The sequence below is a fragment of the Rutidosis leptorrhynchoides genome, unplaced genomic scaffold, assembly GCF_046630445.1.
Source record: "Rutidosis leptorrhynchoides isolate AG116_Rl617_1_P2 unplaced genomic scaffold, CSIRO_AGI_Rlap_v1 contig220, whole genome shotgun sequence".
In the NCBI taxonomy this organism is placed as follows: domain Eukaryota; kingdom Viridiplantae; phylum Streptophyta; class Magnoliopsida; order Asterales; family Asteraceae; genus Rutidosis; species Rutidosis leptorrhynchoides.
Window position 1 is genome coordinate 46917 of NW_027266469.1, and position 25314 is coordinate 72230.

The following is a 25314-nucleotide window of genomic DNA, read 5'->3' on the forward strand; positions in this document are numbered from 1 at the left end:
TGTATAAAATAAATGATTTATATTTTAGAAGAATATATATATTAACTCACAATATTGTCATAAATCAAATTAAAAGTGGAAGAAAATATTTGGACTTAATTGTCTTATGGAGAAAGTTGGAAGTCAGCTGAATGAAAATGGAAATAATCAAGTGTGAGACGGAAAGTGCCCATAGCCACAAGCTCCAGAGCTAGGAATGTTTAAAGCTTTGCCGTGAATGATCCAATTCTTGCCAAAATTAGTGAAATGTCAACATTATGTCTACATTGTGTGATCATCACGTTTAAGAAAAAAAGTAAAGTATATATCCACTCATTCATGACTCCAAGCCTCCTCAACACTATGAATAGGAGTCTCCTCCTCATAATTCAACACACAAAAGAATTGAGAGAATATCCGGGCAAGAAGTTAAAGCAAGAAGACGTCGTCACGCTGTCGGAACTCCGCCGCCTGGCATAAAGCACAAAGGCACAAGCGAAGAAACCGCCGCTTGTCACAAAGCACAAAGACACAAGCGAAGGACATTCCACAACGAAGAAGACGGAGTTAGCTAGCGTTGATCAAAGGGTAAAAATAGTCGTCGTATCCCCACCTTTTGTTTAAACTATATTAATTCATTAAAGTTTTAATAAAACTGCACTTCATTTATCGTGTATTCCGAATATTGCATTTCTTATTTTTATTCGTGTCTACAGGTCCAATCTTGATTGTGGAAAATTCCAAAGATCATTCCCCCTTATTTTGTTTGGCGTGGCCTCCTAGACGTTATGGTTAGAATGGAACAGGATTGCTTTTGAGAATGCAAAGCTCAGATGGTCTGATTTGTATTTATTCATCATTCATCGAGCTGTATCATGGCTTAAAGCAGTAAGCGCAGATTTTTGCTTTTCATCGGCGGAGCTACAAAGAAATGTGGCAGGTATTTTATGATGGTCTAAGAGAAGTCCCTAATCTTAACTATGTATCTTCCTGAGGTTCGAACACTGTCACAAGGATAGATGATAAGAATCAAGGTGATATGGCTAATAGGAAGACAATCTGTTGTTGATAAGCACATGGTTGTAATTTTCACAGGATTGTCTTTAATTTTTATACAAGTATTGCACATGATGCCTTTATTATTTACATCCTTATTTACTCACTTGAGGGAGGAGGTGTTTTGGTGCAAATAGTTTAGGGTGATGTGCTTGTTTTAGTTTCTAGGCCCCTGTTTTGTACTCTGTTTCATTTTCATTTGCTATAAAATAATATATATATATATATATATATATTTGTTTCAAGTGATTTGTAAATATTGAATTCATATACAAGCAATATATCTAATTTACATATAGTATTACGTTTCTTTTTCAACAAATTACCAATAAGTACTTATCAAGAACAAATATATATATAGAAAACAAACATCCATTGCAAGAAATCAAAGCAAGACTGTATTTTTTGAATGGTGATATCGTGGATGATTAGCTCATGTAAGGCTGGAATAGAATTTCTTGGACCTTAAGAATGTGAATATTGCGTTCTGATATAATAAGGAGACTGCATTTTGGAATCTATTCATGCCCATGCCTGAACTGCTCTGTTTGGCTGGACTGTTGCGAGACACTCCTGTCTCAACATTTATGCTGCTGCCCATTCTGTATTATGATGATAATGACTCTGGAAAGATTGGGAACTACGCTTCTTCTCCCTCTCGAGATTTCACATCCAATTTAGACCTAGTTTATGAGCTTTGCTCCGTCTTCTCTATGATGTAATTTAAACTTAATTTCTCTTTCTTGTATTCTCTTCTGCGAAAACTCTTTTGGTTTTCGCTTTGTCGGTTTGTCCCTTTATCAAAAAAAAAAAAAAAAAAAAAAAGATTAATTGACCAAACCCCAACAAAGGAGTCAGCTGCATGTAGCGAGATGCTGCTTCCATTTTTCAGGCATATGTGTGTTGGGAAGATTCTGGATATTGCCTAGAAGTGTAGGGAGTTTAGCTGTTTCCGATCGATGAATTTCCTAAAGGCCTTATGACGAAGGAACCTTTCCTCTAGGGCCATTGGGAAGCAGTAGAAGCCGGGACATAGAGAAATTTTATTATCACTTTTAGGGGATCAACTTTCCTTTTGTTCCTTTCATATTGGTCTTGTGTAATTGTCCCCTGCGTCAAAAAATATTAATTCCTTATTAAGATTAAAAAATGTCAATTAAACGTAAACAGGTTGAAGCTGGAAACGTTCTGTTTCTGAAACTACAAACTAAGCAAAAATGAGTTTCATCAATTTTCGAAAAAAATAAATCATTAGGAAACATTTCTAGATATCAGTTTATCTTCTAATATGCTTAATTAGGCTATAAGGACTGCACAAATCAGACTATAACAAAACTAACAATTTGAACTAACTGTGACTATCCGATTTCAACTTCTTTTGAGCAGCTCACTTCCTGCAACTTACAGAAGCTTGAGCTCATTTAAGAGTTATGTAGTATCTAAATGACATGGGAAGCTACCGATAAACAAAGACACCGTAAAAATCAAAGAATCGGTTTTGTAAATCTTTTCTTAAATTTTATCAATTTAATTTTTCATATACTGAAATATAAAACTGAAACATATCAAATTCCTAACGAAATATTATCCACCGTGACGTTTGCATACACGAAGACCTGGAAGGGTGGAACTTTTGCAACATTTTTCTCTACAGTTTCTTACCACCAAAATAGCAAAATTTACTCTAGAACAAAGTTGCCTCTCGTCGGCAAAAGTAGACATATCCATGATGAGTCTAAATTTCACATGAACCTAAAATGGAATTTTCAATCTTTTATGATCCCACAATCCGATATAAGATTTACGATCTTGACAACCTTGATTATATAGCAACTTGAGGGAAAGCAAGGGTCAACAGGGTTTCAATCAGAAAAGTCATCAGTTTTAATGAAACACAACGTATCGATGGAAGGAAAAGTAGAAACAGAAAAATGCTGGGAAAATTAGTGAGTCGTAACCGATTTTGCTTAGACTATTAGAATTTGTTTAATTCGTGTGTTGGGAACTTGGGATTCTCGTACAAAGGGTAAACAATTATAGTTACTTTCGATGATTATTACATCAATAGTTTAGATTTATAACAATATAAAAAATGATAAGAAAATACATACCCTGTGAATGGTAAATCGTCCATTCGATATAGGTTGATCATCATTGCGAAGCATAATTTTCCTTTGATATTGATACACTTTTTTTTTTTTTTTTTTTTTTTTTTTTTTTTTTTTTCAGAATCCTATATGAACGGATCTTTTATTAAAATCAAATATATAATATTTCCATTAAAACACAAATTGAATTTAGCCAAAGTGACCAACTGAAGATTCTTTCATAGTTGTATTTGTCGAGGAACGTCTAATGTCCACTGCGGCCACGAAGGATCGGGAACAAAGTTTTATGCTAGAACTCGTTTCGTTCACTATGGGAATATTTATTGGAATGCATCATTGTAAGGGCTCACGTAATATAATTGTCCGACAATTTTATCCTTTCTCGAACAATTTAATTTCAATTTTATTCTTAAATGGTATTTTAATTCAATTATGACTTTTATGTAGTGAATTTACCTCTCCATATTGACTGCATCATATTGGATGGAGTTTTACGATGCTTGAGAAATCTTACTATCGAATAAGCTCTTATCGTGTGTTTAATTCATACAGAGAAGTATACAACGAAGTAGCTAGATATCAATTGAAGGATGATGTGAGTACTATGCTAGTCAAAGTCAAAGCCAGCGAAGACCCTTTACGACAAGTTGATCTAATTGATACATTGCTTAGACTCCGATTAGCATACCTCTTCGATGATCATATAAAATCGATATTAAACAATATCTCATGTGACATTGACACATGAAAAATATGATTTGTGCTCAACATCATTAGGATTTCGTCTACTTAAACAATATGGTTACGAAGTCCATGCAGGTGTATTATATGTTCTATTTCTATATTATAGCGTGTTAATTATATTTTTTTTTATTAACTTATTACAATCTATCCATCCAAATTTTTCTCTCCCAAGAGTCGAACCCACATCGTCAATATGAAAGAAATATATCTCAGCATTGGGCACACCCTTCAATCAATTAATATGAAAAATAATTAATGTACGACTGATATTTTCAATACATTCAAGGACAAGAATGCTAGCTTCAAGGCAAGCCTTAAAGGGGATGTTGCATTTATACGAAGCTTCGTATCTTCTAGTTTGACAGCGAAAACATATCGGATGATGCAAGACGTTTTGAGACTGAACACCTCAAAGAATAAGTGAAGAGGAAAAATATAATTTTGTATCTCTCTTTACTAATAAATCCTGCATTGGAGCATCCATTGCATTGGAGGATTACACGTGTTGGGTTAAATCACACACATGCAAGTGCACGTATCTCCACAAGTAATATACTAATAAGTAGATTATCGATCTCATGAGGAATTGCAATTCAAGTCACTACTAGATTATAGTATTATCTCAATATGAACTTGTTCATACTATAAACTTATGGAATTGAAAATATAAATAGCTAGTGCAAAAGTAAAAGCAAATAAAACAACGATTGATATTTAGAGATGAGAGAATTCCATGGCATTCAACTACGTTTTAACTATCACCAATGTTTCCACAAAGTTCATACTTAATTACGTCAACTAATCCAATTGCTCAATACTCATTATTAGTTGATAGCATGTCCATGAAAATCATCCCTAATCACTTCATTCTAATCCTATGAAAGCATTAAAAAAACAAAATACAAAAATTGGAATCTATTAACTAAAGAAGAGGACGAAACTAAGTATGAAATATCGGCTAAATTATAGGTTCATCAAGCCCTAGAAGTTTAGCTACTTATGACAATAGCAAAAACAAAAAATAAAGAGAGTAGCATGATTACAATAGTTAACGATGTAAACGTAAAAGAGTCGTCTTGCGTTGAATCTTCTCGCTCCTTGTCTTTGCCTTTTCTCCCTATAAATATGCTCTCTCAATGTCTCTGAAATTTCTTGGAACCCAATGGTGGTTTTCATTTTTTTTTTCTTTCTTTTTTTTGATAATCTATTATGTTTTTCAATTAATACTAAGCCCCAAAAACCAGTCGAAAATAGGATATCAAGTCGGAAAAGGAGTTTTTCGTTGTGGCGCGGCAGGGGCGGCCTAAGGGGCGCAGGCTGCACCAACTCTTGGCCAAATCGCGCAGGTGCAGCGTCAAGAGGCGAAGCCTTCGTCTTGTTTTTGTAAATTTGTCATATCTTGAGCTCTCAATATCCAAATTACTTGATTTTTTATAATTGGAAAGCTAAGAGATGGGGCTACTACTTTCATGTTTAACACATTTGTTGATTCACAGTGGATGTTGTCCTAAAATCACTATAAAGTTGGAACATGTACATAAGTCCTATCCTTTCGATTTATTTTGCCTACATACACAAAGGAAAATCAAACACAAAGTAATAATGCAAAAATACATGAAATTACTACTAACTAACTCAATTCCTTAACAAAAAATAAAGTATAAAAGAGACATCAACTCTAAAATATATAGTTTATCAACAAGGTCAGAGGCAAGGTGGTTCATTGATACATATGAAAAAAGAAAGTCATTAGTCCTTTAACTCGCACTCATTAGTCATTTCGTGAGTGACAGGATAATGGAGAATTTCTTGTGGACGATTGGGATTTTCTTCAAGCCAAAATTTGGAGAACTCCAACCAAGGCGTGACCCGATAATTAAGGCGTTTACCTCCTACGAGAGGTCATGGGTTCGACTCCTGGGGGAGCAGATTTTTGGAGGATATATTTTATTAGGAATTTATATAAAAAAAAAATGGCTCACCAAATCATTTCATTGATAACCGTAATTGAAGATGTCTATGATGTTCATGGTACCTTGGATGAACTCAAACTCTTCACAAATGCAATTAAGAGCTAACTTTTAATTTTATTCATTCATACATTCTCTACTTAGTTAGTAGGGACATTGAATTTTAACATGTTCCTAAAAGACAGAGAATATACATACATACACTAGTAGAGAAAGAAAGAAAAAAAAAATGGATGGCAAAAATTCCATATTTGATAATGAACTTATTAAGTGGGCGGATAGCCTGATCGTAGAACCCCCTTTGGAAGTTGCTGTTGTGGAGGAGGAGACGAATCCAACTCCAATATTGGATGCTCAAGATGGAGGAGCCGACGTCATTTGCTTACTTAACCCACAACCCGCAGCTGCTGAACCACGCTGCAGATCGAGGCCGACATGCTACTCCCTTTCGGCTGGAAGAGGGGTGGAAGGTTCTTCAAACACCTGGACCAAAACCAAAATAGATACCGTAAGTACTTAATTTCATTATAATTTATGTTTCTTTAATAATATTTTTACTACTTACTTATGTATATATATAGATTAAAGTGACCTATTTATCATTTATCATTTATATGTATAATTTATTTTAATTTATTCTATTAAAATAAATTATTTGAATTTCTTCAAAAATTGATTTAATTAGTGAAAATACAGACAATGAGCAGGCCATAGTAAAACTGAAACATATCAAATTCCTAACGAAACGAATCGAAAGATTATACACTTTGACTTTTGCATACACGAAGACCTAGCTACAGTACCTGGAAGGGTGGAACTTTTGCAACAATATTCTCTACGGTTTCTTACCACCGAAATAGCAATATTTACTTAGCTGGAACAAGTTGCCTCGTCAGCAAAAGTAGACATATCCATGATAAGTCTAAATTTCACATGAGCCATAAAATGGAATTTTCAATCTTTTATGATTCCACGATTTTATATAAGATTTACGATCTTGACAATATTGATTATAGCAACTTGGGAGAAAAGCAAGGGTCATCAGAGTTTCAATTATAAAATTCATCCGTTTTAATGAAACACAGTGCATCGATGGCCGAAGGTATAATAGAAAAAGAAAAATGCGGGGAAAATTGGAGAGTCCTAATGGATTTTGCTAAGATTATTAGAGTTCGTTCATTTCGTGTGTTGGGAACTTTGGATTCCCGTATATTAAGGGTAAAACATTAGAGTGAGTTTCGAGAAATATATCATCAATAGCTTTAGATTTATGACAATATAAAAGAAAATTATAAGAAAGTACATACCTTGTAAATGGTAAATCGTCAATTCGATGTTGATCATCATCGCGAAGCATAATTTTTCTCGATCTTGATACACCTTTCTCTTCGTCAGGAATCCTATATGAACGGATATTTTATCAAAATCAACTATATCATGTTTCCATTAAAACGAAAATTAAATTAAGCCAAAGCGACCAAGAGTAATACCCCCGAAAATTCTTTCATAGTTGTATTCGTTGAGGAACATCTAATGTCGACTGCGACCACGAAGGATTGAAAGAATTTTTTATGCTATAACTCATTTCGTTCACTACGGGGATATTTATTGGAATGCTTCAGTGTAAGGGTTTACGTAATACATTAGTATGGCAATTTTATCCTCTATCTGACAATGTTATTTCAATTTTATTCTTAAATGACATTTTAATTTGATTATGACATTTTTATATTGTTAATTTACCCATTCCATATTGACTACTTCCTCCATTCCACAACAAATATCCATTTTACTTTTTTGATTGATCCAAAAAGTAATGTATCTGGACATAATTGGAGTTCTAGATTAATTAATACCAATCCATATTCCAAACGTTGCAAATAATTCTAAACGACTTTTCACTCCACTTCATAATCCATATTTGAATTCGAGCTTGTGAATTAATTCCCACTCAAGATGGAATCATGGCTTTATATAGGTGACTTAAAATTATGTAGGACAACTTTGAATCTTCGATTAAGACGCTCTTGGTCTGAATGTAGTTGAGTCTTTAGGCGTCATTGCAAGTTACGGGGTGGTGATGGAGTACCATCTCCAAGATCTCTCTCTTTTCCAACTCCAGTTGACAAATGAAACAAGATAAGTCATGCCAAACCAAGCTAATACATCACCAGGATGAGATCAATTTGGGTTGTGAAGATGAGATTCCTTTGTGGGGAGGATATGGAGCAAAAAGTCGTAAGAGAAAAGCTAGGGACTATGAAGACAAGATGAGGGTCATGGAGGACTTGAGCATCATTTCTTGAACCATATGGTTCACCTGGTTTTAAATTCTAAATCAAGCCATTTTGGTTTAATTTAATTTTGTCCGTTTTATCTTTCTTTTTTTGATATCATTGACAACAATGAAAATACCAAAATACAAGAAAAAATAGTTGCTTGCATCCATTATTGACATAAGTCAGATTTTTTATTTTTAACTTTCTTTTTTAACCTTGTAATTGAAAGAAGGAAATTCATGGCAAATGTCAATAACATCCTCCTACAAAGCACCAAAAAATTAAAGAAAAATAAAACATACCGAATTGCACTGGATTTCCTTCAAGAGAAACCTTCGAGTAGCAATTGTGAATACCCTTCAATCATCCATAGCTATAATTTCAAGCTCCCATTATACTCTAAGTTGGGATAGTTAAACTCCTCCCCCAAATAGGCTTTTTCATTCTCTTTTCCTTCTTCAATGACTTTGTCTTTCTCAAACCTCCTTTCTTCTTCCATAAAAAATTTAGAAATAGTCTCTACAGCTTGAGGCAATGTTACTTTGTCCGTCAATTTCATGCCTAATTGAAATCCAGTAGTAATAAACTCTTCAGCGGATGGTTTATGAATTTTAGGCATATTAGATAAAGATAGCCCCCCAAAATCAAACTTCTCATACTTCTTAATTTTTTCTTTGTTAATCCTTTTACTACGTCTAGGCAAAATTTTTTTACTAACTGATGAACCCACAACTAAATTAGGAGAATCATTATCAATATGTCCAATAAACTTGTCTATATTCGAACTTTGTTTTTTCTCCGTCACTATGCCAGCATCCTCATCACTCCCATTATTTAAATTCCAAATAAATTGACTATCCCATTTATTTGCAATAATTAAATTCTCTTCGATTAATACCTCCTTATCAAGAGAGTGATATTATCCACCACTGCTAAATCAGAATTAGACTCCACCAAATCAAATTTAGATTCAAGAGTACTAACAAACTCCTTAATGTTAGCAACCAAAAATTTATTATTAGGTGCGCTAGTAGTTTGAATTTTCGTAACCTCCTGATTCGTCCACGGATGGAATGTAGAGAGTGGTGAGGAGCACATGCTTCTTGTCTCGTTGTAGTTGGTCTCGATCGTAAGAGGGACAAGACTCTGAAGAGAGTGGTTGAGCATCTACGGCCTACCCAGGCCAACAAGGCTCACATAAGGGCCGATAGCTAAGCTAGGCTCTAGGCGTGGACAATCTCGGGGACGAGAGGTGTTGATTGTAGTATGCGTGTGTATTCGTATCTCTAGTGATAGAGAGAATGTACGGAACCGAGCTAGTGAGCTAGGGTTGTGAATAGTAATGTTCGAATGATGTGACAAGTGTCAAGTCACGGGGTATTTATAGGGAGTTACTAGGATTCTTTCGAAAGTGACCATTATGCCCCCAAGTATAAGTCGAGACTACCCAGAGAGGGAGACCGAGAGACCCATGACGAGAGGGTCTTTCTATCGGTCTCTGTCCAAGGGTCATGGAGCTGACCATTAGGGTCAGACTCCTTCCTTGGACGAGTCTATCTAGGTCGGTCCGTGTGACTCACTCTCGGGCTCTGTCTTTCCGAAAGTCCTTTCCCTATCATTTGCCCCCTCTCTTGTATGAAGAGTGATCTTCGTGTAAGAAATGGATTTCTATAGGGCCTTTCGGGACGACGTAGTTCGATCAGGGCCTAACGAGTCGGCACCACTGGGGAAGCTCTCGGCATGCTCTGAACTTTTAATTCATCGTGGCATACTCACCTCGCAGCGTAGGCTTAAAGTCGTGAATATTTCCTTGAAATAGACGACATATCGAGAAGCATCCCTCGTGCTTTGCCTTGAAGCTGGACGACCGAAGATTTACCCTTGATATGAGTGTTGATTTCGCCTTGCGATGTAATTCCGGGAATGGTGAATTTAATCTAGTTCGAAGGGAAAGAGCATGAATCGAGTTGATTCGGAATGAACTGAATTGAACCGAGTCGAGTAAGCGGATCGGTCGGATGGGGCCGGGTCGGATCATGCTCCGTTTAGGGAAGTTGAACCGACTGGGCGCGGGTACACCCTAGTGCACGGACCGATGGTATAATAATGACTATTGAGTCTCTCCGTCTTCCACTTTGTATACAAGTTATTTCATCATGATTTTCGACCTCCTTATAAATAGTGCTTCCCTCTTCTCATTTTTCCACTTTTAGCAAAATTGAGAGAACTAATGTTCCCGTTAGAGAGACAGAGCCCGATAAGCTAGCAAGAGCCTGAGAGAAACCGTTTCTTCAAACTTTCTCGCTTCACCTTTCGGATTCACTCTTCAATTTCGGTCTTTTTCTTTAAGTAAACTCCGACTGATATTCAAGATGTCTTTAAAACCTTCGAACAAGAGTAGCAAGAATACCGAGATTCCTTCCCTCAATCGGGCTTGCCCCGGCAACATAGTGAGAGTGCCCATCAAGAAGGGGGTCGCCAAGAAATCAAGCGCGGCCAATCTTTCAACCTCGGCCCAACTTGCTACTGAGAACGCGACGGCATTTCAAGCGCTTTCACCAACCTCTAGGCAATCGGGGCCTGCGCAATCCTCGGCAGTCGCGAGCGTGCGTCCGACAACCGCTGGGAAATCTATGACCCTAGCATTCAAGGAGTCACTCCTTAAGGATAGTAAGTTTCTCTGACCCTTTCTCTTTTCAGTGGGAACGGTACTGGACTATCGACTCTTTGTCTTTCTTAGGCCAAAATCAATATTATTTTGGTTTTACTTTGATGGTTTCTTTAGGACGCCGAGAGGCAAATTATTTTGATGAAGGTGACAGTGAGGAGACCATGAGCGAGTCCGATCACAGATTAGATGATGACGTCAGTGAGTGTTTCTCAAGAGAAGAGGCCGATGATCAGTATTAGGATCATGAAAGACAGGTCGAGGATGATCCCGACTATGAGGAGTCGGAGACCGATGAAGAGAGTGAGAGCGAGGATGAGTCGTTGTATGAGCAAGAGACTGAGGAGGGGATGGAAATCCCTCCAAAGAGAGGGCCTGATATGAGCTTCACCGAGATGAGTGTCATATGCTCAAGGGTCACCGACCAAAGCCATATGGACTAATGGATTACTCTATATGACTTTCCTGATGATAAATCCCATTACTTCGAGATGATGGGACCCGAAGACAGGATTTACGACTGGTGGAGGAATGGTATGGCCATGTTAAAAGTCCACTTGGATTACTGTTTGAGGGTACCTTAGACCCGCTTCTTTGTGGATGTGGTAAACCAGATAGGTGTAGTTCCCCAACAATTCATTGGTAAGGCTATCGGCATGATCTGCCTTTTCGAGATGCAGTGTTTATTTGTCTGCGTCTCGGCTTATCCCAGGGTATTCAGGAGCGAATGGAAGATTCAAAAGGAATTTCCTCCCAAGCCCGAAGAAGTAAAGAGGAAATTCGACGAGAAGGCTCTAAAAGCCAAGATGAAGAAAGGCCTAATTGTTGGCTCCTCTTTTAAGGGTAAAGGAATTCTTCTTGACTCCGATGAGGAGGGTGGTCAACCCCATGAGCCCGAGAAAGGAAAGTCTAGTATGAAGGCCAATGCAATCGAGATCGGAAAACCAAAAGGCAAGAAGAAAGTCGAGGCCAGGCCATGGAAAGGCTGGTAAGGATTCCACAAGAGAGCCGGGACCAAGAAAATAATTCCGATAGTAAAGAGACTGGTAAACCAACACTGGCGAGGTCTCTATACCATGATGAAGGGTCCTATAGACTGCATGCGGGCGTTCACGGGAACATACAACTCGGACCCGAAAGACAGGCCCATTTGGGTTGCAAACCTCAATGACGAGGAAAAGCGCGATTTGAGAGCCTGTGAAGAGGCGGGCAAGGAAGGTGGAAGCTGGGTCGACCTTCTGAGCGACGAGAACCTCTTCAAAATGGGAAGACTGGCGGTGGATCCATTACGTAAGTGGCGGATTGACTCGTCATTTCTTCGACCATAAAGGGGGTTGATGGAGGGAAGGACAAGGCCAAGAACCAGACTTTGCCGCGTCGTATTGGCTCGAGCCAAGACCAAAATGGGATGGAAGATGGCGAGACCCCGGCCGACAATGGCACTGCTGACGAGAGCCGAGACCTTGCCAAGTCGGGTGAAGTCTGTATAGCAGAGCTGGACTGAGCTCGAGCTTCCAATCTAGATAACTCGCCTTGCTCTCGGCTTTGTGCTCTCCTCCTTCGGTTTCCGTCTCCCTCGTTGCTTTAGTTTGTTAAACAATTTTGGATGACTATAACAAACATTTACTTTACTTGTTGGATATTTATGTTTAATATTCTTATGCCTTTGAATTTTTATCTCGTTAGCATTTTTATTAAACTTTTCCATACTTAGCGAATTTTTGCATCAAATATCGTTGTGTGTATAGTACTTGTCCGAATAAAACAAAGTGATCGAGTTTGTCTAATAGGCTAATCACTTGTATCTCCCTTGGTCTTTAGGTGGCTTAGTTGTCTTAGCTTTGGATGGTTGCCCCCATAAAAATGAGGTAAAGCTACATCGTTTTAGATGTCCGTTTGGCTAGTTTTTTTATGAGAGAATCGTTAGCGCCAGACGTTGGCCCGAACAAAACGAAGCGATCGGGTCTGCTCTGCAGTTCGATCACTTGTTGTTGAAATAGGGACTTTAGATTGTCACACTTAGCGCTAAATTCTTACACCCTTCAATAACAAGTCAAGTCAACCTCACTCAGACGTTGTCTTGGCTAACTCCTTGTTGGGATAAGCACAAGCGTGTGATGTTGCCCAAACGAAACGAGGCGAGCTGAGAGTGAAATCGGATTGGCTGGTTCCTCAACGTTCATCGGGGCTCCACTATTTAGTGACATTTTAGAGTTTGTTCTCGACTTCACGGCGACTAAGGTTTGAGGGGTTACGCTTCCGAGCGGATTCGGCTCATTCCTATGATTGTCGGCCTTAGTCGAGAGTGATGGTGCGACTGGAGTTGGAAGGCTGTCGGCATGCGACTATCCTTAACTCGTTGTTGTCGGCTTCCATCCCTTTTAACCTTGTAGGTTGGCTAAAAACCCTAAGGAGGAATGCCTTTCGGCTAAGACTCTTGGGTCTCAAAAAGTTAAAACAAATTTACAAGTAAATGACTTATTAATGCCTCACGGGGCTTACATAGACATAGAAGTAAATAAGTTTTAGGTGCCACAACAGAGCTTACACAAAAGTTTGCCACAAGGGGCCGAATAGAAAGATTTTTCAATCGTAAGTTTCTAAAATGCCGATTCCACTCGGGAGTATCGGGCTTAACTAGCAAAATGCCAACGTTAATATACTGGTCGGGCTATCTCGACCCATGTCCAATAGACTTGGGATTTCTTCAAGGGTGATAAGCACGAAGATTGGTGGCGTGCCAACTTCATGGAATCTCCTTGCCATCCAATTCTTCCAAGCGATATGAGTCGGGCCGAGAGACGCGTATGACTCAGTACAGGCCTTCCCAGTTCGGACTCAGCTTTCCCACTACTTCTTTAGGCTTGGAAGCCTCCATTTTTCTAAACGAAGTCATGCATCACATCTCTAGACGAAGTCGAGGTATTTTGTAAAAGCCTTGAAGAAGTATTTTATAAGCCAAGGATCAGCCTCCTAGATGTTGTCCACATATACCCTCGTGAGTTTCCTGAAGGGCGTAGTCGGCATCCTTCGGGGCTAAGCACTTGAGAAACAGACCCGATATAGACCTCTTGTATAGCGAACCATCAATAATTGTGTACTTCGTGGCCTAACCAACAATGATTGTGTACTTTGCGGCCTAACGCTTTAGCTTCTGGGCTTCGACCGAGTCATCGGGCATCATCCAGTCAAGAGAGCACATGATCGGGGCGAGTAGCGGGATGTCAATCGATGGCCTTTGTAACACCTCAATGTAGACTGGTTGGTCTATATCCTCGAGGTCACGTGAGGCCAACTTGGACAAGAGGTCTGCTTGTTGGTTTTGGTCTCTCGACACGTGTAAGACCTTGAAGCTGTCGAACTGACTTAGGAGAGCATTGACCATTTTGAGTTACTTATCCATTCTTTCGTTCCTGGCCATATACTCCCTTGTTACTTGATTAACTACGAGTTGGGAATCAGTGTGAATCCGAACATTCTTCGCTTGTAAGCTTTGAGCCAGACTGTGGGCCCCGCTCCCGACCGCCTCGACCGATCGGAAACGGTGCCTACTATACGTTCGTTATCTTAACTTTATTCGATTATCCATTATTTAAAACATAACGTCAAGTCGATCACAAATATAATTATACAAATTAAGTGTTTGCGGAAAATAAATTACATAATTATTTAAAATAACTCAAATACTTGTAAAATAGAGAGAACGAGTCCTAATGTCGCGCAACCCACCTTATTCGATATCGTACATAGATGAATACCGCTAACTCCTCTTTCAGAAATTTCCAACTCAACATGAAGAGAAAGAACATAAGTTTTTCGACAAGGGTAAGCTATAACGCTTAGTGAGGTTTTATTGAAAACATTACTTTGAAATATCTTTAAGGTAAACTTTGAACTCATAAAAATTATAAATCACTTTGTCATTATAAGTCTTGATAAACATCTTTAGAAACTCGTCGAACCCCGTCAGTGAAAAACATTAGGATGACTACAACAGGAGCGACCTACTATAATATCCTAAAAACATTAGATAAACTAGGGGAGCCATACCCTCTGATCAGACCGTAACCATGGGGTCACGTAAGGACCAAGTATTTTCTTTGGATTGGTCGCCACAAAGTCGACCGAATCCCCTCGAATAAAATGTTTATATTTGGGTTCGCATATATATAAGCAAATCTTGCTTTAAAATTCGTCGTTAATAAGCAAATAAAATATTGCTTTTAGGGTCTTGAAGGTTCTCTCTAGTTTTTAAAGGTATAATACATAACTACGTCGTATATTTAAATAAATCATAAACCTTGATATAACATAAATCACGACATAGTAATATATATATATTTCATAAAGCATCAACATATGTGTGAACACCCGCATTGAGAATGTGACAGCCCGCATTGGAAATGAAAGGTACGTGGAAGACGATGGGCTAAAAGAATTGATTTGTACTATCCATGCCAACAAGTTGCAACTTCTTTTCGGTAGCCCATCGATAGAAACTCGTCTGGGAAGTTTCTCGAAATTTTCCGGAGAGCGCGAGTGAGGACAAAGCATGCTGGAAAGATGTGTGTTGGTTTGTGGAGACAGTCTTGTCGATTCTTTGGGGACGCCGTGCTCGTCGTGCCGCCGGTGCCGGTGAGATCGAGAAGAGAACGGCTAGCGGGCCGGGCGGGGCCGGGTCGTTACAATATGCTTAATAATTAAAAAAAAAAGTAACACTCACCTTATAGTGCTCCTCGATTCGTTCTATCCGTTTAGCGTGAAATTTAGCGACCTATCGAATATCGATTATTAATTTCGTAAGTACTAACGCTTAATGGAAAATTACTCGATTCGAATCCAATGCGCAATTTTAAAGTTAAATATTTAAGTCAAGTTATTCTATTTTGGTATTTATCTTAAATCATTTATTTAGTTTAATTATTTAATTAAGCATTTATATAATAGAAAAATATTATAAAAATTATATAATACTCCAAATGATTGAAAATAATATTCTGACATAATTTTCCAAGTTGAAATATTACTTTAAATAATTTTGATTACACTTAGTTATATTTAAAATATTCTTATAACCTTAATTAACTCAGAAATTAAAATAAATTAAATCCGTTCTTCAAAAATTCTGAATGTTTGATATTATGTTCAAAATAATATATTTAACTTACTGTAAAAATTTGGTAGGTTCGGGACCAGTAAAAATAATTTTATTAGGTTCGAAATATTTTAAAAATCAGTTTACCCGAACCTGTACGAATTTACAAACATAACCTTTGACCATAAATCTGATGCGTTGGTAAATCTGCAAATATTTTAAAAACATAAAGGTATAAATGACTTTTAACATAGGTGCGGGTGATTTAAAATTGAACCGATCTGACAGATTGAATTAAACCGAATTGAATCGAAATAAACCAAAAGAACCGATTTTAATATTGTGAAAAGACAATTAAACCATTGACTTTTATTTTGACTGAAAGACTAACGTTAGTAATATTGTAAATATTTTAAAATCGTAAGGGTAATAAAGTCTTTTACTTAATTGAACCAATTTTAATCCTCTGTTATAAAAATGACTTAACCAAATCGGTTCAATCATTATTTCTTCTTCTTTGTCGATACAGCCGATTCTCTCTCCGCGTCTGTCTCTGTCGCTCGTCATTCTCCAAAGTCTTGCACGTTCTCGATAGAGTTCGACACGGGGAGTAAGAATCCTCAATCAGTTTCCTCTAATTTTCTCCGATAAGTTTTTAATTTTGATTCCTAAAAATTAGGGTTCATCGGTATAATTGGGGATTTTCTTTGATTCTGATATATGTTATTCTACTCCTTCTTCTAATCATTTTTATACTAAAATCGACTAATAAAATGTTCTAATTTGGGATGAATTGAAATCTGAGTTTCGGGTCACTTACTGTTTTCGGCTTAAAATCGTTGTTTCTGTTGTTGGTTGGCTCTAGAATAGGTTTGGGGCGTCAAATTAATGCTCGACTTGGCTGGAAAGCTTTGACTCGGTCCCGACTCAGTCCTAACTTGGTTGTGACTCGGCTGGTTTCGGCCGGCTGCAGGCTCGGAGGTGATGACAAACGTGGTCAGTAGTCGACAAGGAACACGACTGAGGTAAGTGTTTTAGTTTTTGGAAGTTTTGATTTTTGGTAGACTTTGTTTGGCCGATTGTGGTTCTGTTTTTGGTGTTGATGATAATTCTAATTGATGCTTGTTGTATAATGAGTCTGAGTGTGCTTATAACGTGTTGGGGAGCTGGTAGGTTTAGAAAAAATAACAGTAGGCTTGTTGACATTTTGGAGTTGATTTGAGGGTTTCCTGTTGAAAGTTGAAATTGTAAAGTTCTTTTGACCCAAGTGCAGTTAAGATGAATTTGTGCAGGAGGGTAACTTGTTTTAACTTGAGTGAGATGTCTTTGACATACTGGTTATGTATAATTGTAGGTTTAGCATGTGATGAAAAATTTTATTTGACTTGTGTTGTTGTTGTCTTATAGAGATTGTCAAAGAAAGAGGGTTGCTTGTCTTGGTTTTGCAGGTTGCCATGGAAAAATGAGGCTGCCGGTTTGATGTATTGTAGATAGGTGTGTATATAATGGTAATTAGTACGTGTAGGAAGTAGGTAGTATTTGTATGTATGAAAATTCTTGTATAATCTATTTTATTTGAGTAATCAAAGATTTTTACTTGGACTTTGTAAAACTTTCTTGTAATGATTTTGTATAGGAACATCTATAGTGTATATTACTTCAAAATCATCATCTAAATCGAATTAAATTGTCACATTAAAATCGTAACTTGTCGTAGAAGTAACGTACATCTAGCGTAATAATCGAAATTCATCTCACATAGAAATCGAAAAAAAGGTTGAGTCGTTACACAGACTGAGTCCGGCAAGTATGGCTGTGGCTCCCGCATTTCGACCCCTCAGGTGGGTCTAGTGTGGGGCCCGTTGGTACCTTCTATCGTCTGCAGAATTCGGGCCCTAGCCATGCCTCATAACTTGAACCTGTTTAATCTGGAGAAAATATTTATTTTTGTAGAAATCTGTAAGCTATATGCTTAGTGAGGTTTTCAATAATCATTTGTCAACACATAAAACTATTTCAATTTTTGATAACATATTCAATATTCACATAATATTTTAAATCAATCAATCAGTTGTTTTAATTTGATATATGCCATATCAAATTTTAACACAATATGAACCCAACAGTGAATCAATAGTGGATCAATTTACGAGAGCTAACCGTAACGATCGTCCCCACGTATGTGAGTTCTTATGCCAGGAACTCGACCCTACCAGACCTAGGTAACAGTCATAGTAAAACGTACAGTCTGATAAGAGGTACAAGGCCGTCCGTAATCCGCCTTTTGAACAATAAATACCACTTGGGTTGAACTTAGGCAACCGTCAACAAGTGGTGGAATTTTTTATGGATTTTTATACAATTTTATTTCAATAAAGCAAAATTTGCTTTAATTTATTTGAAGAATATTTTCTCCAATTTTTATATACCAAAATTCATATTTATATGTATAATACTATGTCGTATATAAATCACTTTAAAACAATAAATAGATGTTATACGACGTAGTATATATTTAGCAAAAAATTTTATTATCACATAATGAAAAATAACTCACCTCGAAATAATCGTAAGCATGATTTTACGTCAACAAAATCTAACGACCTGTTAAAATTATCGAAGCTAACCAATCATCTAGTTAAATACTTCTCAGAAACATTACTCGTACTAAGACGGTCGCTCTCCTATTTTTGGTTAATCCAAAATAATTTATTATTATTTTTACACTTTTTTTAATCAAATTCCTACTTTAATTTATTGATTGACCAGTCATATAAATTTAAAATAATTTAAATAAACCATAATTTAAGATTTATTTAATCTGATTATTTAATTACAAAATTTTACATAATCAGGTCTGAAATATTAATATTAAGTTATGGTAAAAAATTTATAGGTTCGGAATGAGTAAAGATGATTTGATTAGGTTTGGAAGATAAAATTATCCATTTTAGGGTTTCAGTTTAGGGTCGGAATACTGGTTTTGGCCTTAACCGAATTGATTCGAAATGAACCGAAGTGAACCGATTTAAAAAGTAGGAAATGACAGTTTAATCATTGACTAATATTTGACCGAATAGAATAACGTTGGTAATCTTGTAAATATTTAAAAAATATAAGGGTAAAACAATCTTTTAACATATTGAACCGGTTTAACCTTGGTATAAAAAGAATTGAACTGGCTGGTTCAATCATTTCTCTTCTTCTTCTTCCTCCGTTTCACGATCGTCTCTCGATTTCTCCTCTCGGTGATTTTGTCGCCGTGTCGAATCCGGCCTAGAATTCGGCGATTCTGGTCGGGTTCGATGCGGACGAGACGCTGATCACGTTTCCAAGGTTAGTTTTCGTTGATTTCGTTTATTTTATCATTAATTTCGATTTTAAGGTTTCGGGCACATGAACAAATTTTGGGGTTTTGTTCCGATTCTTTAATATGTTATTCTACAATGAATTCTAAGCTTCCTAACGTAGTTTTTTTTAATTTTAATTCAACGTTAAATTTGGCTTAAAAGTTTACCTCAAAATTTCTGTTTGTTTGTCGAGATCCGATTCGGTTTGGAGGAAGTTAACGGCGACAAGGGGAAGCTTTTTCTCTTCTAGAACAGTCGATCAGTCGCTGAGTTGACTCAGTCGGGTTGGCTCAGTGAGTTGGCTCGGTTGAACACAACAAATAAATTTCTTTCTCCCTAATTCTTCCTTACTGCTAAATTTGTTTGCTGTGAGGATCTCGATTTTGATAGTATGAGCTAAAATTGCAAAGTTTGAATTTGTTCATTACTGGTAATTGTAAAATTTGGATTAATGTTATACCTGCTAGGATTTGTAGCTTCGAATTTGATTACCGGTTGTTTGATTTGAATGCTTGGACAGCTGCTTTGATCTCTGCCTGAAAGCCTTGTTGTTGGTGAAAGTTGAGTGTTTGATTTTTCCTGTAAGTTATCTGTCACATGTTGAATGAATAACATCATGGTCTTTCTGGTTTTATTACCTTGCAGGCTGTCGATTTGGAGAGATTTGGTGGCATTTTTCTACCGACAAGAGTTGAAAATTCATTAGAGTAGAGTGAATTGTAGAGTTGGCTAGAAGAAGATGTCTGATATAGGCTGTGGGGTTTGGTAGGTGGCGATGAATTTTATTGTGCATTGACAAGGAGTTGTGGTTAGTCAAAGTGTTGTCAGAGTAGTGTTGAAATGGTGCAATGGCTATCCAGTCAAAGACTTTGAAATTCCTAAGTCTATATTTGTATTTAAATTATAAATCTCATTTTATTTTTGTATAATAGTGTCGTAGAATAAGGTAGTAAAGTGTAATGTTTGTGGAGTGTAAGTGATAATGTCAATTTATGTAATATATATTCTAAATGTATTTAGTTCAAACTTTAATGTTTGTATTTGGACATTATTAGTTATTTGATAATAACATTATTTGTAATCTTTAGATTTTCTTTTGTTTAATGAATGTCCTTGACATTTAATACCATTTTTTTCAACATTCCCTTTATTCGATTCGCATCTACGCTCGACTCAATTCAAAATAATCGAAAAGAAAATTTATCACTCCTCTAACTCGTATCAATAGAAAAATCAACTTAAGAATTTATTTACGCGACCACTTGGCTCAATTTCAATTAAGAAAATAAACGTGGGTCGCGGTCGATACAATGGCCTCATATTAAGCCTTGTTGTTGGTGGCTCCACTGCCTGACTTGTTCAAAGAATAAGTTCCAATACTCGGCCTCCGGCCTTTCTGATATGATAACTTGGGTCGGATTATCGGGCTGGGTGCTCTTACTGTCAACACTGGACCTCTTGGTCGGCTCTTCGGGTATAGTGCATTCTATGATAAAATCTGCCTAGGCTTGACCTTTCACCGAAGGCCGGGGAAGATACGAGATGTCAAACTCTCCTAACTCTAAGCCTAGTTGATCATTCAACCACTAGACTTGATATCGTGTAAGATCTTTCGGAGGGGCTGTTCTGTTAAGACTCGTATCGATCAGGCTTGAAAGTAGGGTCTGAGCTTTCTCGTGGCCATCACCAGTGCTAAAGCGAATTTCTCAACCATTGAGTATTTTATTTTGGCTCCTTGAAAGACTTTGCTTACATAGTAAATAGGCTTTTGGCTTCGACCTTCCTCCTTGATAAGTACGACACTAAGTGCTTCCTCGGACACTGCCAAGTACATGAATAGCGGCTCACCCTCAGTCAGCTTGGCTAAGAGGGGGAGGTGACGATAAGTAGTGCTTAAGCTCGTGGAATGCGTCTCGGCATTCAGGTGTCCATTCAAAGGCCTTCTTCAAAGCGTTGAAAAACGGTAGGCACTTATCACCCGATCTCGACATGAACCGGCTGAGAGCAACAATCCGACCTGTTAGGCGTTGCAAGACTTTGGTGTCGGTCAACTCAGCCATGTCAATTATGGCCTGAATTTTGTCGGTATTCGCCTTGATCCCACGCTGAGAGACCATGAGTCCAAGAAATTTTCCTGACTTTACTCCGGAGGTGCATTTAGAGGGGTTCAACTTCATTCTGTATTAGCAAAGCACCGAAAACGACTCTGCAAGGTCGGCAATATGGTCCTCCTTTCGGACGCTCTTGTCGAGCATGTCATCGATGTAAACCTCCATGTTTCGATCAATCTGGGCTTTGAAGATCTTATTCACTAGCCTTTGATATGTCACTCCGGCGTTCTTGAGCCCGAAAGGCATGACAGTGTAGCAATAGAGGCCCTTATCGGTGATAAAGGATACCTTCGGCACATCGGATAGGAGCATGAGGATTTGGTTATAGCCCGAGAAGGCATCCATGAAGCTCAAAATCTCATGTCCTGTCGTGGCATCAATTAAGATATCTATCTGTGGGTGGGGGTAGTGATCTTTTAGGCATGCATCGTTTAGATCCCTGAAGTCAATGCATATACACCACTTTCCATTTGATTTCTTCACCATAACCGGGTTAGAGATCCACTATGGGTATTGGATTTCATCGACAAAACCTACCTGGAGTAGCTTGTCGACTTCTTCAACAATGGCAACCTGCCTCTTTGGGGCGTAAGCACGCTTCTTCTGCTTGATCGACTTTCGTGATGGGTCAACATTCAGCTCGTGGACCATCACATCAGGATCAATCCCTGGCATATTGGCTGCAGATCAAGCAAAGACATCGCTATTTGTTCTTAAGAAATCGACTAAGTCATCATGGAGCTGACCTCGAAGCTCCGAGCCGATGAAGGTCACCTTCTTGGGCTCATTGTCTACGAGGCGTATGGGGACGAGTTCTTCCACTGGTTTGGCACGTGGAGTTGTGAAATCATCTCTCACATCAAAGTCTATCGCCAACGTGGAGCCGACAAATTTTTTCTTTCCTTTGTCAGACATTCAACCTTTATCTTAATCTGCTTTCCCTTTGAACCCGAGGGACCTGAACCGACTGGCTTGATGAGCGAGCCTGATATGACCAGCTCGTGTTGCTCTCGGTGCTCGTCTGATTTAAAAGTGGCCATGTGACATTGTCGGGCTGCCTTCTGGTTCCCTTGGACAACTCCGATGCCATGGAAAGTAGGGAACTTGAAAGCTTGGTATATGAAAGACGCTACTTCATGAAAGGCGACTATACATTCTCGGCCAAATATCCCGTTGTAATGAGTCGGTCCTTAGATTATAAGCCAGTTTATGAACTGAGTAACCTTTTAGTCACCCGATCCTAAGGCAACGGGCAGGCAAATAGTGCCAAAAACAGACACCTCGATGTGGTTCATGGCATAGATAGGTCCGGGCGAAGTGGCTAGGTGTCGGTCATCAAATCCCATGTTTTTGAACACGTGGTAATAGAGGATGTCAATGGAACTCCCATAGTCGACTAATATCCTCCACGACGATTGTTGTTCTTTCGACCTTCGTTGAATTTAATCGGGCCTTTTCCTTGAGGCTCACGACCGTCCTTAGTGAAAGAATCGAGCTTTCCATGTCGAATGAGCCACTTGGTCTCATTCTGGAGCTTTCGACATTCGTCTGTTGTGTGGTCGTAGTCTTTATGGAATTGACAGTAAGAGTCTGATTCCTTTCGGTTCCCTTCTCCTCGCATCGACTTAGGATAGCGGATGGAGTTCGAGATGGACTCCTGAATCGTCATGAGGATTCGACTTCGCGGGGGATTCAATGGGGTGTATTTGTCAAATCTAGATGGGTACTCTGACTTGGATCTATCCTTCTCTCGGGATGGCTCTCTGCCTTCATTGTTGTTTCTTCTCTTATCATTTCGGCCTCCTTGGCCTTTGTCGTCGGACTTCCTCTTCTTGTCGAATTCTTTGTTCTTATTTGCTTCATGCATTACATCCTCTACCAACATCTCCTCCCCCTGCTTTGTCTAAGAGGTCTACCATAGTCCTCGATGGTCTCTTTGTCAAAGCTGCTATTAGGGCTTCATTATTGGTGTCGATAGTCATAGCTGCAACACTGACCTCGGGCGTTAAGTCTGAGATTTCGTTGCACGCGTCCATGAACCGTGCAACATAATCTCGCAGACTTTTATAATGGTGCTACCTCACCAAGAAGAGGGATTTCGAGCTTCGGCCTTGGACTTGTCCCCCGACGAAGCGATGCATGAACTAATTTGCCAAGTCATAAAAGTTGTCGATAGTTCCACCTCAGATGATTCTAAACCACATCTGGGCAGCGTCCTCCAAAGTCGTCAGGAAGGCTTGAAATCTAATGGCGTCGGAGAAGCCATGGAGGGTCACAGAGGACTTGAAGACCAAGATATGGCTTCTCAGGTCCCCTGTGCCATCAAAATTCTTTATGTTAGGGATTTGCATTCTCTTGGGCGCAGGCTCGCTGAGTACACTTAGGAAGAACGAGGATGGACCCATCATATACCCATTGTGACCAAATACTATCGGTTTCGCTCCGTTGAGAGGAGCCAGCCCGTTTCCATAAGCAATCCGCTTCTAATACGCCACTAAGGGTTGATAAGCTGGGGAGGCATCAAGTTGTAGGTGTACTGCACATGCGACGCATATCCATTTTGGGTTGGGAGAGGTGCCTGTAGTAGGGGAGCTTGTGGGAGGGCATTATTTTGGCCTCCTAGGCGCTTTGGATCTCATCCTCTATCAATTGGTCTAGGGTTTCAGACAGGTAGGAGCGAGCGGGCACGATACATGGGAGACCGTGTCGGCCTCTGCTCAAGCTCTGACGTAAGTCTCAATGATGAAGAGATCGACTCTCAGCTATGCCTTCAGGTAAGTTTGCATAATTCCTTCGGTCGTTTAGAATACTATTCTAACGAGACCGAGTCAAAAGTTCATCTCGGAGATCCTCTCGGATTCTGCCTCGGGCGTAGTGATTTGCAAGTAGTTGGCCATCTCGCTCGCGCCTCCGTGTTAGGGAGTCGCGTTAGTCATCTCTAGAGTGGGCCTGACGTCGGGTAGTTAGGTCATCATGAAGATCCCCACCGACACAGGGAGCCACCGGGTGTCTTCTCGAGGATTCTCCGGCCAAGTTTGGCCTTCTAGTGTATATCTGGGCAGGTCGAGTGTCTTGATCATTTGGTCTGGGAGAGTGACCGACTTGACCCTCTAGAGAGCCCGATTGTCCAGGTGGTGATCGGACTGGTATGCGGTAGGACGGGACAAATTATTCAGATCGGCGGTGTTAGGAGAGAACATTTGTGGTTCTTCATCGCGAACTGGAATTTCATGGTTTCCGGTGGCTGGTCGGTGGCGACCCGAAGAAGGAGCAACGGCACGGGCCGGCTCGACCTCTCGGTCTTCCTTAGGACGCACCACTTCAGATCGGGTCCTGGATGGCATTCCTAAGAGACGAGAATTCTAGCCTGACCGAGAACACAACTTGAAAAAACAAGAAACCTTGTATACCATTCCCTACGGTTGGCGCCAAATGATTCGTCCACAGATGGAATATAGAGAGTGGTGAGGAGCACGTGCTTCTTGTCTTGTTGTAGTCGGTCTCGATCGTAAGAGGGACAGGACTCTGAAGAGAGTGGTTCAGCGTCTACGGCCTACCCGGGCCAACAAGGCTCACCTTGGGGCCAATAGCTAAGCTAGGCTCTAGGCGTGGACACGAGTCTCGGGGACAAGAGGTGTCGATTGTGGTATGTGTGTGTATTCGTATCTCTAGTGATAGAGAGAGAACGTACGGAACTAAGCTAGTAAGCTAGGGTTGTGAATAGTAATGTTCGAATGATGTGACAAGTGTCAAGTCACGGGGTATTTATAGGGAGTTACTAGGGTTCTTTTGGAAGTGACCATTATGCCCGGAGTATAAGTCGAGATTGCCCAGAGAGGGGAGACTGAGAGACCTATGCCAAGAGGGTCTTTCTATCGGTCTCTGTCCAAGGGTCATGGAGCCGACCATGAGGGTCAGACTCCTTCCTTGGACGAGCCTATCTAGGTCGGTCTG